Source organism: Bombus pascuorum, chromosome 17 (assembly GCF_905332965.1).
Source record: "Bombus pascuorum chromosome 17, iyBomPasc1.1, whole genome shotgun sequence".
NCBI lineage: Eukaryota > Metazoa > Arthropoda > Insecta > Hymenoptera > Apidae > Bombus > Bombus pascuorum.
In genome coordinates, this window is record NC_083504.1 from 3660543 (window position 1) to 3679980 (window position 19438).

A 19438-nucleotide genomic window follows, 5' to 3' on the forward strand; every position below is an offset into this window, starting at 1 on the left:
ATTTTACTTACTCGAGAGCGTGCGACCACTTCACGATGAAATCGCTAGATAAGACCGCTCGTTTCCACGTGCTTTATCAAAATAAAGGATACGATATCGTGGTTAAGGTAGTTACAGCTCTACTCGCCTTAGTCCATGCGCTTACAAAAAAAAAAAAAAAATTGTTCGCCACACGAACCTTTTACCTCGGTTATTCAACGTAATTCTGATGGAATATCTCTATACATCGCGAGAAAGGTGCAAGTTCTGTATTGAATATAAACGGTTCGAGAAATAACAAACAAATAGTGGAATACAACCCGCAGCACAAGCATTAAGGGGAGTGACAAATGGTGTAAAATTTTCGTAACCTTTACGCCTCGTAGAAACGACCAAATCCCTCGATCGTTCCTTCGAAATCGAGTCACAAGGTGCGAGCTCTGAACCACCACGGTGCTTGCAAGTGTATCGCACGTACATGTGACGCATGCACGCCGCTGTTGTAGGCTGCAGCTTGCATGGAGCCATTGCATGCACCGCGAGATTGCATAATGACATAATATTCATAGCGGTGCCGTTATGCTCGCGACCGAGTAGGTAATAAGGGTGTCGGCGAGAAAGACGAAGCGAAAGACGGTCTAGAGAGAAGGAGGAGAATCAAGGAGCTGAGAGGGAGGAACTGAAGAGGCGGAGAAGATAGAAGGTAGAATGGAGAGAAGAAGAGAATCTCGTTCCTGATGGAAAGGAGAACGAGCCAGTTGCTGAATATACGAGGGCAGAAGCTGAGGCAGGTGACGAAGGTTATAAAGGTGGTAGGTGAGAGAGAGAGAGAGAGAGAGAGAGAGAGAGAGAGAGTACATTGGAAGGAGAGAGAGGCTGACGGACGGCGGACACATTTTTAATTAAGACAGTTTCGAGGCGTAATTAATTTTACGACGGCGCTACCTAACGACCGGTCTTTTGCCTCCCACCTTTGCTCTCCCTTACCTCTTCTTTTCTCCGAGTAACTCTACTTCGAGCTTCCGCAACGTTTCCGTCGATTCTGCACCACCGCCAGAATTTCCACCCGGCCGCACCGTCGCTTCCCTCTTCGCCGCTTTTTAATAACACTGTTTTCGTCCCTAGCTGCCTCTCGTAAGCGACACCAGCTTCTTCTTCTACTCCCCCGCCATGGTGTTACCGGCGCGCATCACTTTCCTTTTCCGCTCTGGCTTCTCACGTTCGCTCGTGTCCTCTCACCGCGCCGCCAAACTTTTCGAGTATTTTGTTGGCTTGAGTAGAGTCGCGCATCTGGAGCCCTGCTGCACACCTTTAGCCGTCCCCGACTATTCTCACCCACGAACACATCTTGACAGTTAAGAACGCGTTACCCAACGTCGACCATTGTTTTCCAGCGTTTATTTCCCACTGATTCCACGGAGATTGTTGAGGGTGTAGCAGCGAGCTTGATAAATTCCAGCAGAAACAGCCAACTTTTCTCGCGAAGGAAGCAAAGTTCGGACAGATAGAAAAGAGCCCCGTATCACCGTGTATTTTTGACTTTTTATCTCGCACCATCTTTCCGTAACAACATGCGCGCACCCCGTCGACCGACAAGAACGAGGTCAAAGCATAAATTACCGAGCGTCAGGCGATTTCTCTGCATCCTCCGGAGGACGCTGTCTCTCCGCCATCTATTCCCCTGCCCTGGCTCCTCCATCCCAGTCCATAGACCCCCTCCTTCTGCCAAAAATCGAAGGAAACTTTCATCCGCGCCCCCGTGGAACGTCCTGAATTTATAGCCACCACAAATTACGTGTTGTGCCGGAGAAAAATATTCCTCTTCTTCGTCGAGCTGTTCGAAGCTTGGATCTTCTTGCGAAACTTTCTTCTCAGTTACTTAATCGAGCCAAGCAATGTCTACCCATCCGATCGAATTAAATAATTCTCCTTATAGATATTCCGTTCCAGCCGAAAAAGTGGTTGGCACTAATTTCATTCGATAAATAGGAAACTCTTCTTTGAGTAAGAAATCTTTCCTTGAGTAAAATGTCTATGATCCTAAGCGAACGCACATCGTTAACTCACGCTAGAAAATACTCTTAATAAAGTATTCGTACACAGGCGAGCGTCTAGTCTTTAAACATTGCCACGAGTAGTGGACGAGAATGTCGTAAACAACCCCGAGCGTCGTCCCAGAAAAAAAAAAAAAAAAAAAAAAAAAAAAAAGAAGAAGAAGAGAACGTTGAACGCTCCACTCCGCGGCTTGGAGGTTTTTAACGATTCACCCTTTGTAGTCTTCTTACGACACCGTAACGGATTATCGTTTTTTCAACGAAAATTTCAAGATAAAGAGACGAAGCGGAATGGATAGACGGCCGAGAAGAGGAAAGCAGGCTGACGCTCTATATTCGTGGCCAAGTTACTGTATTATGCATAATAATCCACGAGCGGCCGCATTGAATTAAAAATGTTAGAGAAGCTTCAGCAGCCATCTCTGGTGCTACGTGCGGTAAAATATATAAAGCGTATTGACGTAGACTGCGAACGATAAAGTAATAAGATCAGCGTCAGCGACTGACCTGTCTGCATAATTTTAGTCGGTCGTTCACCATCGTGATCCTGCCGTGTCTGGAAGGAACCACGATGAACGTACATTAAGTGCCGTATATTAAAATCAGCCGGAAGCAAACTCCTCTCCATTCCTTTTTCGGTAATTTGAATTTAAACGCTATTTGCTACCGCAACGCTTCGCGATTTATTTCCGTAGAATAACGTAAAATGTATAGGGTGTATCTTAACCTCCCCTCTCTTTCTCTCGCGAGTTTCTCTTATTTTTTATTACTTTTACGACCACTCTAAAATTCTACGTGCTTACGCGCTCCCGTCTCGTAATAACCATTAAAAGCCCCAACGAAATGTTTTTCCTCGTCTAGGTATAGTAATTCCTCCTTGCCGTTACACATATCCTCGCGCGTTTTCTAAAAGTGTTTTCTAACACGCTGCTTCCTACCTCGTCCGACCTCGAGTGGAGAGTTAATTACGCGCACGCGGGAAAAAATCTATAGCGCGGCTAGCCAGGCAAGACGCGCGAGTTTCTCTTCTTTTCTTTACGGTCAACGCTAGTAATTCAGCTGAAATAACGGTCGACGGTCCGTCGGTTTATCTGGCCATTAAAGAAAACGACCTGTTAACGGACGTGCACGCCGCCACCAACCGCTATCCAATAAATGTCCTGCTAAACACCCGGACCTGCCTTACGTGTCTATCCTGTCATCCACGTGTGGAACCATATCATTTACCATCTCTCGAGTCGATCGATAACAAAACCACGTCCCGATCGTAATCTCTTTATTTCTCTCCGGGGGTACGTCCGATACTTCGTATGTCGTAAACTTTTCTCTGACTTGTATATGGATCTCTTCGATTGCCACCGGAAGGAATATCTTCTCCGCCGGATGCTTCGTATAAAAGAACAGAATGACACATCGACGGAGAAAGAAGGGATTTGCCGGTTATCTCGTTCGAGGGTCTCGCGCGATTTAACCTCTAACAGATACTTCCCTCGCGCGAACCTGTGACAGTCTTGGTAGTCTTGGTAGTCTCGGTAGAAAAGAAACTAAATTGACTAAATTGCATGTAAGTCTGTGATTATTCGAAATGACACGTTACATACAATTAGACTCGTGGTCAAGTTACAGAAGATTTAATCTGTAGCAGAGGTCACTTTTTTCACAGAAGCCAATGACAGTTTGTCGATAGAAAATAAACTGAATTAACTAAATTACGTGCAATGCGTGTGATTATTCGAAACGACACGTTTCTCAGAACCTGTGATCGAGTCGTGAGTACAAGTTCTTTTTATATATAATGGAGAAATGGTGATACGTAAACCAGGGCAGTTTATCACCATGTTTCGTGCATGGGAATAGTATGCAGGTTGCTGCCAAGAGCAAAATGTAAGCGCCAACAGGAGCATCAAGTCACCGTCGGGTCCTGCAGGATAATATTTAGTATTCCCGTGGCGTCGACTGTCGCGGCTTATAATATTTCGCGTCATATTAATATTCCAGAGGGATGCTAGCCATGCAGGCGACAGGAGAGAGGGCGTCCAGGAGGACCGGGACGACCGGTGCAGCCATTGCAGCTACCCAGTGCCGTATCTTGTTAATGCTGATATCGAGATTTCCGTCGCTATACTTTTGCCAAGACCGAAGGAATAAATAGGCGTAAAGATACATTCGAGGAAATCCGGGAATATTTAGTAACCTTGTATGATTAAATCTCAGCACTTTAAGCTTTGCACGATGAATTTTTCTCTTCAAAATGAATACAGTAATCGATTAGGGCAGACTGTATAGGCTACATCAGTTTAAAAACAGTGGATTAAGTATACAGTGCCTACAAGAAATACTATTTACATATACCCTTATTTTCCTTCTTTTCCAGCAAAGCGTTTTTTTAATTAAATACATATTATACTTTATTTACATAGTACTCAATTTTTCTAGTCATATGAAAGAGTATAATTAAATAATAAGAAATTTTATATACTTCAAGAAAACTATTTAATTAGTATTTACATAAACGTTGTAATAAATACAATAATGTACAAGTAATTTTTGTAGTCTCTGTAGTTATTACATTAGGGGATCCCTATGTCTTATCAGATCTCAGTGTTGTCAGAAAGATTATAACGATGCAACTATTTTCTCAAGTATTATCTTAGGACTAAATATTGCATTAACCTCGAAAGTTAAAAGTCGAGGGAGGGAGCAAGTTTCTCAAAAAAGTTGTGTCCACTTATTTATACACATGTTCTAGCAACTCGATTATCCGAATCGCGATCGGTTAATCACAGGCGTGTAAATAATTACACGCGCAAAAAGCAAGAACAATATTTATCACCTAATCCGCAATTTTTCTTTCCACATCGAACACGCAACAAAGGCGGCACTGCCGAAGCGCAAACATTATCTAAATGTTAAAACAATGAATCGATCGTTTCGCCTGGCACGCAATAAATCGCTTTCGGTGCGCCTCCATCCCTGGTTGTGACGAAGATGCAAAATCTGTGGCGGGTAACGAGCCTGGCCGAATCAATTTGCGCAAAGCGGTTTGTAAATGAATCGAATATCCAGCATAAATCATCCCTAACAAAGAACGCACCGATACGTCGTTCGCGCACCCCGCTGTGATTACAGCCACTCCTCCTCGGTTTATCGCTGATCTTTCCCTACTCTCTCCTACTCTACATCTTCTCTCTGTAAGTAAATAAACTTTAGCGACCCTGCTAGGATGTGTTTGAACGCGTCTCATGAGCACGTGACGATGTCGTAATGTCGTAACGTCGTCAGGGTGGTTAAACGACCGGGAACGACGTCTTTAACGAGGTACTCCCTAACTAGGTCAGCGAATCGATGTCTCGCTGGTGAAAAATCAATTTTTAGGTCAACCTCTTAATCTTTTACGACCTATATCATCAAGATTTATGTCCGAGACTGTTCGTCCGATTAAATGAAATTAGTAAGGCTACATACACAGAGAAAAATTTCGCTTTTGAAGAAAACAACGCCATCTTTTGACAGGCTGTGACGCTAAAATTGACCTTGGATGGTAGGATGAAGCGAGGGAGACAGGAAATGAAAGCTGTCCGACAGACAGGAAACGCGTTACTTACTCGCTATTTCCCTCCATCGTTCCCCCTTCCTTCTTACCGTCGCAATTATCAATTCGAAATCGTGACGCGAATCTAACCAGCCGAAAATTGATTCCGCAGCGGTGCGCAACATCGGAGCCGTTTAAAGACGGGCTGGGATGCGGGGGTGGAGGTTTAATAAGGAGAACGGGAGAGGAGTGCCGGAATGAGAGAAGGCCAAGAGGGTGAAAACGGTGGCGCGAGGAAGACGCCGAAGCCGAGAGTGGATGGAGAGATTTAAAGGGAGGCAAGCAACGGAAGGGACTGGCTCGCGGTAGACGAAGCCATTTACGGGCACGTAAGCGGTTTCCATTGTCTATGGAGGTATAATGGAGTAATCTCGCGGTGATGCGCCGCCACCGAGGCCGATAGTCAAATTACGCGCCTCTTACAAGTATATACACAGAACCGCTATAGCGACCCTTCCGGCCAGGACCGGCAGGGTCAGCACCGGAATATGTACACCAACCTCTGCCAGTGCCGTAACTACAAAACCGGGGGCACTGCGTTATCGACCGGTAGCGCGGTGACCAAGCTAATATATAATTAGCGATATCACGCCGTAATACGAACTCGCTCCGTTTGTGTCCGAGCTTCTGGACTTACGGCTATTGAGTTTCTACTCGTGATTGAGCCACCAACGCTCAACGAGCATCAGTGCACGCCATTGTGTACGTTCGACGTGTTAATTCGATTTCGCGAGATATTTCTAAGATGACGAGACAAGCCCCGGAGAAACGATAAAGAAAGCTTCCAGAGGACGTTAATTTGTCGACCGAACGATTCCAACCATATGTTTCTGTTCCCGTGTCGCCAACTGTTTCGCGATTCGCCGTCTCTTTTCTCCGATTCATCAATCACGTCCAACGCGGTTCGAAAGAGGAAAAGATTGTCCGCCGGCTGGTAGGAAATCTTCGAAAAACTGGCACGATTAAAAGCATCGAAATAGGATGTTCCATTTAGGATAGTGACCACAGAGAAGAAAGGCAATGCGCGCGTATCATACGTACACTGCACATAACTACGCGCAGACGTACATCTTTCTCATGGCCGTTAACGAGTGTTTGTGCAAGGTACACAGAAACGGCAGTCGGTGTGTGTATGTGTGTGTGCGCGCGGGCACGTTGGTTACAGCGATATATCATCGCACGTCCAGAGTCATAACGTGACGCGCAACACGCGGGCGCATCAGTCATTTAGCCGCAAATGGAATCTGCTTCCTTCCTCTTGCAGCGTTTCCGCGCCTTGTACGCGGTATTTTGTACGTCCACCAACATTGTACGCGTGTATGAGTGCGGTTATTCGTCCACCGGACAAGAGAAAGGGAGAGAAAGGGAGGGAGGGAGGGAGGGAGAGAGAGAGAGAGAGAGCCCGGCGTAACGAGCTGCCACCCAACCAGAAATACCCCTACCAAATTCGTAAAACCGCCCTCGACGCACCAGCCACGATGTTAATTGATGGCTGTAAGGGAGGAATATCAATAACGATCAAGCCCGTTTATGAACCTATAAATGTTGTTTCGCGATCCGGGTTCATTAGTATTAATCGAGACTAGCTAATACCAACACCGTCTATGCAACGATGATTTATGTCAAAAGGGACTTGGAGGAAATCTCGATTTAAGGCACAAATTCTCTGTACAAAGGACGAATTTCCTCGTTCAATGCGGAATCTTCAAACACGTGGTAATTCCCTTCCTACGATCGAGAGGAAAAACAGAGCTGATTCACCGGATCGGTTATATCATATCTTCGGAACGTCAAAACGGATAAGAAGCTTTACGAACACTGTGAAATTCTTGTCTCGAGTGTTTCGTGTCACGTTTTAAAGGATTATAAATGAACCGATTGAATCAACAAGTCACAACCAGAGAGAAAGCGGCAGAACAAAAGCGAGCTAAAGGAATTCTATGAGCTGAAATGCAAGTTCTTCCGAAACTTTAGCGAATGAGAAATTGTCGGCGCGTTAAAATTCGAACGGCCAAACACGTGCGATGGAATCGAATCCTTCGAGGTGGAAAATTTCACGAAAGGACGCGGGAAGCATACGTGGCCCAGAAAATTTTCTAGCAACGACAGGACAACGAGAAGGCAGCTAGCTATTGCACCGCCTGCCTCTCTCACCTAGGCGCCGAGCTGCTACTTCCACTTCGAGTCAACGGTGTTTCACCCTTTCACGCCCATCTACCCCTTTTTCGACTACGCGTTTTCTCCTTCGCTTAATAGACTTTAACGAGTCGCAGAACGTGGCGAGAAGGAAGGAAGAACCGATAGGGGGCGCCGTGGTTAAATTAGAAAACTCTCGGGAGGCCAATACCGGGGGAATATTTAAATTAGGTGAACGCCCCCGCGCAACGGCCTATCCTTAATGAGGTGGATGAACGATCGAGAGTTTTCGGTGGTTTCGCATTCCCTGCCTCTTTTAGTTTTGCTTCTTTTCTCGACTGTCAGTGCGAAATCGACCGTGAATTTATCCTAAAATCAATTTACATAGGCAGATCGATTAGAGTTCGTTCGAAACAATTTGCACGCCATTTATAATTACACTTTCGTTTAATACCCGGTGATAATAAACCAAAGAATCGATCAGCTCTGATTAACGCGTTCGAGAGAGACTAAAGGATCTCATTCGGGACGAAAATTGCGAATTAGACTCCCCTGATACAGTTTTGTTAGGAAAGTGTTATTAGTGTATTAACATGCCACGTTAATGATGCCGTGGGTATATACCACTTTCTATGGTCATGTAAACGTAATAACGTACATCAGCCTACAGTACCCTTGATGATTAATATTGCGCGCTGTCCAACGATAATACTGTTACACTAACGTTACAGTAATTATTCCTACAGCCCAACGGATTATTTTCTATCGAATGAATAACTAGACATGTTGCATTATTAAATTGTCGTAATTCGGCTGGCTTCATATAGTAGTAAAATCCGCGATAGAGCGCTCGAATATTGATATCGTCGATCCCGTTCTTAACGTACAATTTCCGTGAAATATGCATCAAAGTGACGCGGTAAATGACAACGTAAATGGGAAATATCGACTGTTCCACGAACTACGGTTTCGACGTTCTTGTATTTTTTATCGAATCTCGTCGAAACGATTCATGATATTTACATTTACGATCAGGAAAGGAGAAAGAGAGAGTACAGCAACGATATTAAGCACAAAAAACGAATTTTCGGGGCGACGCCGCGCGGAACGGCGGGAGAAGGAGGCACGCAAAAGAAATTAAAGGATCCAATTTAAAGCATCAAACCCGTGTTCTGAAGAACTCTCCGAAGAATCCGACTCTCAATTAATAAGATTAACTTTCGCGACTGCAGTAGCCGCGTTTTAAGACTGTTTCCCTTGGCCTGGTTCGTTATACGTCTAACAGATATTGGATAACCAGGAATAAGGTACGTACACAGATAACATCGAAGCTCCCTTTGCGTTCGTACAAGGTGGAGCCAGAGGTAAAGAAGAAAAGCGACGAGAAACGAAGAGAAGAAAAGTAGAATGAAAGGCAGAACGAGAATGAGAACGATCTGAGGATCAAGGGGGTTCCAGGAGCTGGGAAGCATCTTACGCGATCAGACTTCATAAGCAAGCGGAGCCCCTTCAGTCTTGGAAGGCAAACAACCTTGCACTTCCCCTCGCCTCTTCTCGTCCACTTTCCTTTCCTCTACTCGCTTCTCCTCTTTTAACCTCTGGTTTCTCGTGCTTCCACCGTTCGCCCTCGGGACCCACGAATCCTTCGTCCTTAAATCCTCGAGCACAGATGCCGGGGATGTACCGGCGTGCACCCTACGTCGAATCCTCCCCGGTATTTTATATTCACCTCAAATCATGCATATTTAATCGCAGAAACGGCTCGATCTACTTTCCCTAAGAGTTAATCGTACCGCCATGAACCACTGTAAATATCCTTCCTACGAATCTCCGATGCGTCTGCTTTGTTTCTTGGATTTCTGGATTTCCCTTAACATCGTTTTATTTCCGCTATCCCTGTTTTAAGGAAGAAAATAAAAATACTTTCGACTCTTGTCACATCTTGTCACATAAATCTTCGTATTTCATCCAAAGTAAAAAATGTAAAATTATCCAAAAAACACTATGCCAACCATCTTCTTCTCGGAATTTCCAAGTCTGATAGTCCGCGCATAATCGTTTCAATTACATGCAATAAATTCGTTAAATCTGGAACAACACTTGCTCGGTAGGTGCCATCAACTTTTCGCCATCTCTTTGGTAATTTGACAGCGAGCTAAGAAACTTATGGTAACTAAGCGTTATGGAAAACAAGCTTGGTTCACGGTCGCACCGAATACATAATCAACGTCGACGACCATTCGTACGTAACGCTTTTATCGTTGGTATAGCGTGACCAATGCAAAATTGGAAGGAAAATAGGCCAGCCGGATGAAACGTGTCGAACTGTCATCGAGAGGACGTCTCGCGCGAACGAAGCTGAGCTGGCTAGTCTATTTCTGACTGCGCCTATAGACTGTGTTAAACGCGATATCACATTCAAAGACCGATTCAGTTCGTTAGTGACGAGCAGAATTTAGGATTTCATACGTTTGCTTCATAATTCGATACGAAATAATTTTAGAACCTTCTGCAATGAAAATATCAATTGATTTAAATTTATTAATACGTAACCGAGAAAATATAGCAATCGATGGACGAATAAAAATCAAACTGAATGAATATCTACGTAAAGTCTGCAATTTCCTAGTCTCTGATAAAAATAGTAATCACGACGTACTTGTTTCGGCAAGACAGCAGTCGCTTTATCCTTCCTCTCTGACAGGACGAAATATCATCGATAATCAAAGTTTTGCCGTGAAAGCTCGCAGAATATGAATGCAATGCAACTGCTCGGATGCAAAGTTCGTTCGGTTAATTTGCGACTAGTAAATACGTAGCTATCGACTTTCGGTACGATTCCAACGATATGTAAATAAGGATGCATGTACATGCGTATCTACGTGTGTTTGCGTATCTACGTGTGTTAGCATATCAATGAAAAAAGTCGTATGAATTTTTAGCGAGACCGGTCAACCACGCGTACTTCAATTTCCATTTGCCTTTTCTGCTTCATTTTCTTTAATCCTGCTTCACTATAAATGCGCACCTGGCCACCATTCACGATCAATCATCCGCGCGAATTATCGAAAGAAATTAGCAGATGTTTCGTCGGGCATTTGCATATGCAAACGGCGAAGAAAACGATACGGTTTCAATTACAGCCACCAGAGCAAATCCTATCGACGTTCTCACGGTCGGATTTGACTTTACTCAACTTACTTATAGAACGCTCGTTCTCCCTCCCTCTTCCCCCATCCCCCACAATAGCCCTGTTCGAGTCACTTAAGTTCTCTCAAAGTAGCTGTACGTCGCGGATATCAAAGAAAGTCTTGTTTTAATGAAACTTAATTATACACGGAAGTCGCGGGACACGTTCGACCCAAATTTGCATAAACGGACGGATTTGGGACACCTGACGAATAATTCCTAAAGTTCGCGGGATCGCAGCACGATACCGCACTGCTGGATTGATAATTAGTTTTAATTTTCTCTCTTTCTTTAAGAACAGGATTATTTCCTGCTCGTCCAATGAATAACGAATGATGCGACTTATTTTCACATTGGCGTCTAATGACTTAAAAATCTAATGGAAATAACTTTCCAAAACGATGTCATCGGAAAACAGTCTTTTTCACATTCCGCAAGCGCTAGATGGTAAAGATAGGAGATGCAAAGAAAGAATTAGAAGGGTATGATCGAGAAAAGGTGTAAACGCAAGTGGAACAACAAATGGTTGCACGAACCTTTATCAGCCTCTGGAGACGCGTGGTTGTTGGTTTGGGTGGAAAACTACACCGGATATAAGCAATGGATAAGAAAGTTCCGCGGCTCTATGAAAAATGCAACGCTCGAGTTATCGTCGAGGTGAATTTTTCATCGGCGCGAGTCGAGCTGCTGCTGCTGCTGCTGCTGCTGCCGAGCGTTGCGTCGCGTCCCTTCAACGCCGCCTTCCGTTTTAACCCGCTTTTTTTTTCAACCTTGCCCTTTTTTTTCTTACTTGTTTCTAACCTAGCCACCTTCTTTCGTGACATAAGCATGGCAAGCGTTCGGGAGAGGAAAGTTTCAAAGTGACCTGCGACGGAGCAAACCCGTACCGGGAACTTGCCTCTGACATCCCGGAGAAATGCAGCCGAGCGATTTCTCTCCCATATCTATGCACTACGAGAACCTACTTTCCAAACTGCAATACGCTGCGAAGAAATTCTTCGGGGAACCATTGTACCGAGAACACGCGATGTCGGTGCATCCGGTGGCAGGAAACCGAGAAAACGTTACCAAACTGCCGATGAAACGAGCGACACGCTTGACTTTTGCCATTTCAACTCTAAACCGAGCATCCGCCAGCAGCTAGCTTCATCAGAGGTATCATTCGATATTTCGATGCATGCAAACTGTTGAGATATTTATTCCAAAGGAAAGTGGCCTGAACGCCGTCAATTCTGATAATTTGGTAACACCTTTGGTGAAATGTATATTTATTCAGATTTTCATTTAACCTAGTTTTTTCTATAAATTCCACTTCAAGTGACATTTACATTTCAGTGCCATTCAAGTAGTATAAATACCTAGTAGTATAAATGATCGATATTGTTAAGGTTATTCGGTGTATGTGGAATTAAAGAAATGCGTGGGTAAATTGTAAGGTATTGAAAGTATATATATTGTGAATAATAAAGTACAAAATGTGAAATACAATGTAAGCCGATCCAAATCCTCTCGCTAGCAACGTTACCCTGAGACTAAAAGAACCGCCGAAACCAACGTCGCACGTGTACCGCTTATGGTCTGTCATCGACGCATTCTTTTGTCTACGCGCTATCGATGACCTTAACGCTTGAGAAACCGAAGACCAGATGTAGAGTTTTCTCAGAAGTGGCGATCACTTCAACAGATATGATAATAGCGTAAAACTTTCTCTAACTTTGATGAAATCGTGAACTCTGAAAAATCAGCGGTTACCGATGTTTCCTCTTCAATGCAACAAATAATACTTTATTCACAATAACGCAGCATAATAACTAGTTACAGTTTCTGCATATCGATATTTTTAAACTACAAACAAAAGTAGCAGATTTTTGTTACAAAGTATCATATTTAAGTAAATTCGATTCATTTTAAGGGAGACGCAATTTACTCGCGAAGGAGAAACTTTTTAACAACCAGCTTGAACAAAATATTTCCTACCACATTCTCATTCGCGATGCGCAAGTATGACTTGACTTACTACGTATTCCAATACCTCCTTAGAAGGGGACATTATTGCGTAAGATAATTAAACGAAGTCACTGGAATGGATAAATTAAATCGTCTACTATTTCTCGGCCCTGTAATTAGTCGTCTACCCAAAGCGCACTGTCAAAGAACACTTCCTACGCTACGTTATCAGGAGACAAGCTGTTAATTAAGTGAACCATTTCGTCTGCCGCTTCAGGTAACAGCTTTCTGGATAACTGGTACACTTTTGTACAAGTGTAAATGTTCGTTGAAGCAGCCATCGCGAGAAGATTAGAAAATTCCAATGAGCGCAGTTGCGAATGGCCTACTAAATGGAAGTGAGTAATTATGTATAAAAGGGAAAAATACGTTCCGAAACGATCGCGAAAGAACAGCCTTGCTTAATTCGAAAACTTCCAGAAACGAAACTGTTAATGAGAATTCTTGTTTCTTCCCGGGGAAATTTCGAAACTAAACCTATTTCAACTACGACGGCCGGCCAAATACGAGTCTCCATACGTGGCGGAGGTCACGATATAGATTCAGGGACCTCGATGTGGATCGAAGCTAAAGAACACTGTTCGTAAGGCTGAATAAAGTAAAGAGAGAAAGAAAGAAAGAGAGAAAGAAAGAAAGAAAAAAAGGAAGAGAGAGAGAGAGAGAGAGAGAGAGAGAGAGACAGACAGACAGACAGAACGGAGAGAGATGGAGGAAAAGAGAGCAAGAGAGGCTTGTCGCGACCATTGCAGATTGGAAGTATGAGGTGAGGTCGCGGAAGCAGAGATAGGGGAAAGGTTCGAGAGAGGCAGATAGGAGAAATTCTACGGGGCGTAGACGGGATAAGTTATCGTTGTGTCTCAGGATGCACACCGACATTATTTCGTATCTTGCAGGACACTTCGAGCAATGAGGACGTCCTGCAGCGCACGCTGCCGGAATCCATAACGAGGTCTTATCTATCTTAGTCCGGCTTCCTTTTTCCCTTTTATTCTCCTTCTCGCTTCCTTCCATTGCAGCTATTTCCTCTCCTATACTCTATCCTCCGTGCCGAGATGCTTTTGACTAGATCCAACTATACGCGTGTTTCTCTTTAAATTAGAACTGGCTCCCATATCCCTTACCATTCTGTTTTCTACTATAATTTCTGCCTTGAAATTGATGTCGAAATTTCAAATCTACGGGAAGAATGAAACATTCGCTAGACAACGTGTACCACGAAAATCCAACTGGAACTTCCATCGATTAACGCATCGCGCACGGTCAAGTTAGCAATCGGAGCACAGAGTAATTGCAGGATTCAGATGCAATCAACACGCGTGATTTACTCCTAATATTTCATCCGGCTCTAGATTTACGAAGCGGCCAAGTCTCGTTGGTAAATACGTTTTTCAAGACAAACAAGCATCGATTACATCGCCAACATTGCGAACGTATTTTTCTACGAAATAACAGATGCGATTCCGATGATATTTTTGCCGTTATGATCCAAAATAGGAAAAATTGCTAACGTGTGTGCGAGAACTCAATACGAGGAATGGAAGATTCGCGATGAAAAAGGAAAAAGGAAAAAGGAAAAACGAAAAACAAAAAACTATACCGAGTGATACAAGCATCGCAATGTTTCGATAGTCTTCCATTTCCGGCAGCTTTTAAAATGGTAGTGTACGGGCTTGGACGCGGCGACGACCGCATGTTCGTACTTTACGCGCCGCGGACCGCTAATAACAAACCTCGCGAGGTGATTACACGGCGTGATTTCGCGCAGATTGGACGAGTGATTAATTCTTGCGGACAATCCGCGCTACCACCCCCCTCGACAGCCAAACTGTCGCGTCGACCAGAGCCCTCCCGTTTTCCTCTGTTCGTCGCCGCCCTCTGTGGATTTGTCGCTCGTACCAACCACGGCAAGGATATTTTAATTCCGAAGCGGCGGCGGAGCGGTTTGGAACGGTTATTAATTCGTGTGTCGAGGGTCCGAGCGCCGGCCGAGCCGGAGATTCCAATGACCAACAACGGGTGCGACGGAGACCGATCGTCGACGATGCTCGTAAAAACAACCCCATTGTTATCGCCGTCCCGTAGCTCGTTTCGCAGTGGGCGGCACTCGAATTGACGCACGGGGGGAAAACAAAAAGAAACGAGAAGCGAAGTTTCACGTACGCGTCGTAGCATGCGAGCTGTTCCTCTCCGCTTTTCTCCGCTCTATTCCACCAGCTCTTCTAGATATACATACGTATGAAAACGCACGTGTGCCACTATGCCCTCCCGTTATCGCGAAACGGTCACCGCCGCGCGATTCCACCAGTTTCACAAACTTCGACGAGAACGAAACTAGATTGATTTTTCACCGTCGTTTCTCGCATTGAAGCTACATTTTTCGGCCAAAACGACACGAAAACACGGAAACGATTTTATTCCCGGTATAAGACGCATGTGTCGTTGTTGCTTTCAATTATTTGAAAACCTTTGTGCCTTCCAACCGCGTTCCAAATTTTTTCATTTCCAATTATCAGGGGAATCGCTTAACGAGCCAAAATTCATAGGAAAATTCGTACTCGGCCGTCGCACGGTAAAACATACTTAAACTTTACGCGCAACATTACGCATAGCGTTTGGAAATATCGTCGATTGTTATTTTCCCCGTGGCGGGGTGGAGATTCGATCGGGACAGTGGTCAGGCCATTCGCGAGAGAATATAAATTTCGAAGGGTTGAGCGCTCTTTTCCCTGCTCTCCTGTGTTCTTTTATATTCAACGCGTAACGGTTGCACGTAATGCTTGCATGTTACGCTTGAATGTAGGTGCGAGTACGTTGAAACGAATGGCGGCATGCGTGCGAATGCGGGATCTCGCGGAGGAGCGCGATTCTTTTGGATTGATTAATACCCGGCCACCCTTCGAAACTGTTTTGCGACCCTTTTTCTCTCTCGGCAGGGCAACTCGTTTCGCGACGACAGACTCATCTCCGATTTTATGCCTCGTTTGAGGCCGCACCGGCTAACCCCTACTGCCTCTCCTTTGCTTCGCTCCCTTCAGGACACGCCAGGACGGACCCTCGTTGCAACGCCGCCGCCCGCCATGAAAATCACAGGCCACGAGACTCGCGGGGAATGCTCTATTTGGTATTTAAATAAGCGTACGTGTACGCTCGCCTTGTCCCGTAACCGTATGGGACAAGTTCACTGAGCTTCTTTTCGGGAAAACCGGTTGGGGGACCCTGTCCCTTCGATATTTATCACGAGGGAAAGGGCCCGGTCAATTATACTATGGCTGGTAAATATGCTAATCCGAATGACGCCAACCATGTATCCAAAGATAAAAACAATCGTTAAAGCCATAAACGCCGACACGTGCGTTCCTCTACGACGATCGATAAATAATGCGTTATCGATAGATGACCTGTGCGTTTTATATCAGTGTTTTATTTTAAGTTATTTTAGAAACATGTTAACAGATAAAAAATATATATAAAAACATTTCGAAATAAAACATTTTGAAATTTCATTAGCACTATAATGGGACACAATTGTCATGATCAAATGGTGTAAGTCATATTCTGTTTCCATAAAATAGCGTCTTATATCTATTATCATACAAAAAAAAAAAAATTATATATTTTCTAATAGTGCAAACATCGTGCGTAATGAAGTTGCAGCTTAATTAATTATTATGAAACTAAAGGGATGACACCTGTGAAAGTTGTAACACGTAACGAATACATTCAAATTCTCAAAATCTTGACTTACACCACTAGAATTTTTAACACCATGTACAAAACAAAGAGAAACTTGTAAAATTCCAGCAAGATGAAAAATTGTGCTGACTTTGTAGTTTCCTTTCAGGATAATTCAAGTGCACAGCAAAATGAGGAAAAGCGATAGAACCTACTCGGAGAAACTTTCGTTACAACGCTATCGTGTAAGGGTATAATTTTCGTGTCCGGTGAATGCATGCTACGAAAAGCGGGACAAATTCTTCGCGAGCAGAGAACACGAGCTTGCTTTTCGTCTTTGGCTCGAAATAAGTTTCCGTTCTTGTTATTAAGACCGTGGAAGCAATAAGAACAGCGAAGCGAAGCGCGAGAAGTTTACCTGCGTTGCTTGTTAAAAACGTACCGATGAACAGATTATAAGAGGTCATGGAGCCGATCGATCTCTTGCGTGCGTAGTGTTGGAAAAGAATAGGTAAACGTTCCATGAGAACGTAGAGCAAAAAAAAAAAAGAAAAAAAAGAAAAAAGAGAGAGAGAGAGAGAGAGAAAGAAAAAGGAATATCGGAATGAAAGAACGGTTGGTCGATCTGTTCGAAAACAGGAGGAGAAACGATATCGTGCGAGTGGTTAATTCAGCGATTTCACCGATAACGGAAACCCTTGAAAATAAAGTTGCTAGCTTTTCTGGGGAGACACGACCAAGTCAATATTGTCTTACCGTGCTAAGCGCGCTAAAGTACACCGTGAGAGCTGCGCCGTGCAGGAAACTTTATATATCTCAGTGCGTAGTTGCGAACAAACTTGACAGAATCCAACAATAAGGCAAAGTTCCGTCTCTTCGTTGTCTCCTTCTTCAGCCTTGACTAAAAATAAATACACCGTAACCTCATCGGCTGTGTCCCCGACGAAAAGAGACCCTGTGTCGTCCGATTAACTGCAGCCACGCATCATTTTCAACGACAGGAAAAAAATAGCCACGAAGCCTGAATCCCTAAATCCATTGCTTGAAATATATTTTGCTCTGAAACGAAGATGCTAACGAAACGTTTCTCTGATTCGTTGCGAGCAACGTGATGCAATCGGTACACTCGTAGAAAGTATTTTGGTATTTCGTAGGAACTGAGGGACTATCGTCAAACTATTTTCATTATAATCTTTAGAAAAAAGACACATATGTTCAGAAAACACGGCGTTAAACATACCGTTCTTTCTTAGCCCGCTTTCGAGATAACAGCATTATTTTCCGAGATTCATGCAGTGCACAGAACAATTATTAATGAAAATTTATGATATTTTCAACAATAAGTACTTTATTGTACGAAAAAAGATATTAATATAGCTTTACTCCGTAATATATTCTTTGGAATATCGAAATGCTCATATGTAAATGGTAACGTATGATCCAAATGTCAACATTGTTATAGAAAATACTATCGTACTCGGAATTTTTGTCTGGACTAATCTCATATAAGATTAAATCGATCATGTCTAGCCACTAATAATCTTTAATTGTTAAAGTAAGGAATCTTTTCGACAATGATACCAGTCGCTTAACGACTCGAACGTTATTCCAAGGTTGTAAATATCGCGTTAATCGAGTGAGCTTAAATTCGAACGTAATCCAGAAGAGTTCGCGCATTTTATAGTAATGTTGCTACGGTCGAGAGTTTGTCGCGTTCTCCTCGAAGGCAATAGAATCTGGCGGGACTTTTCAGAAGTATGTAACTTTCAGTGACTCGACTATGGCCAGGAATAAAGTCTCAAGTATCCGGTACTCGACTATAGCCGTAGAACCCCGCTGCGATAAAATCTAATGAGACGTCGGAGAACTCGAGAATCCCACGAAGAACGAAATTACAGATTCTCTACCCTATATTTTGTCCGCCTAACGTTCGACGTCCAATCTTTTATTAACGCCCTGCCCGAAATCGATTTTTCAATTCCACCTAGACTCTAAGCGCGGCTCTCATGTGACGCAATCGCTTCTCTTTCGAGAAATGTTAATCTACGATAGTAGATGATATCTCGATCAATGCGCCGTTTAAGTCACTCTCAGATCCGCGGAGGCCTTTCGAGGTCCCCTTGAAAGACGTTCAGTCAAAGTAGACTGATTGCATTTGTTTTTCAAACGCAATCTTCCCGTCTTAAAAATTGCATTCAAGATGGAATACGTGGAACATAGCATGTTGTTTATTCTATATAATATATATATAAATCCTAGAATATTCTACTCTTATGCTTCAACCTGGTTATAATAATCGATATAAATTCGTCTTCTGGATATAATAATCTATTTACTTGTAAACTGACATAACGAATGATTTTTTATTTTTTTTTTTTTTTGGTGAATCATTTCTATTAGAAATAGATAATATTCATCCTTTCCAGAACTAAAATTAAATCAGTCTAACTAAAATTGATTTGCCTTTATTAAATTCTAATTCTATAATTGTAAAAGTTTTTGATTAAGAAATGATCCAGTTGATAGATTAATATCACAGCATTCTTATTTAATGTTACGGGTGATAATTGCCGGACAATTAACAAATATTTACTCAAATTAAGTCGAAATGCATGTGTACGTGGAACGATATTTTAAGGTGAAAAAGCAAACTGAAAAACCGAATAAGACCTGGTCCTCGAGCGGTGGCATAAACAAAAGGATTGTAAAAAGATACCATTTACTTAGAAAAGGACGAGTCTTTTGCGAGACGATAAGGAAGAACAGAAGAGAATAGAGAATGTACCCGCATGATATATCGCTTTCCTTT

General features: G+C 43.3%; 1 protein-coding gene across 3 annotated transcripts in view; it reads right to left on the minus strand.

Annotated features, from left to right (window-relative positions):
* Window positions 1–19438, minus strand: part of LOC132915542 (uncharacterized) — a 265049-nt gene that overhangs the window by 244256 nt on the left and 1355 nt on the right. The gene's annotated exons all lie outside the window — the stretch shown is intronic.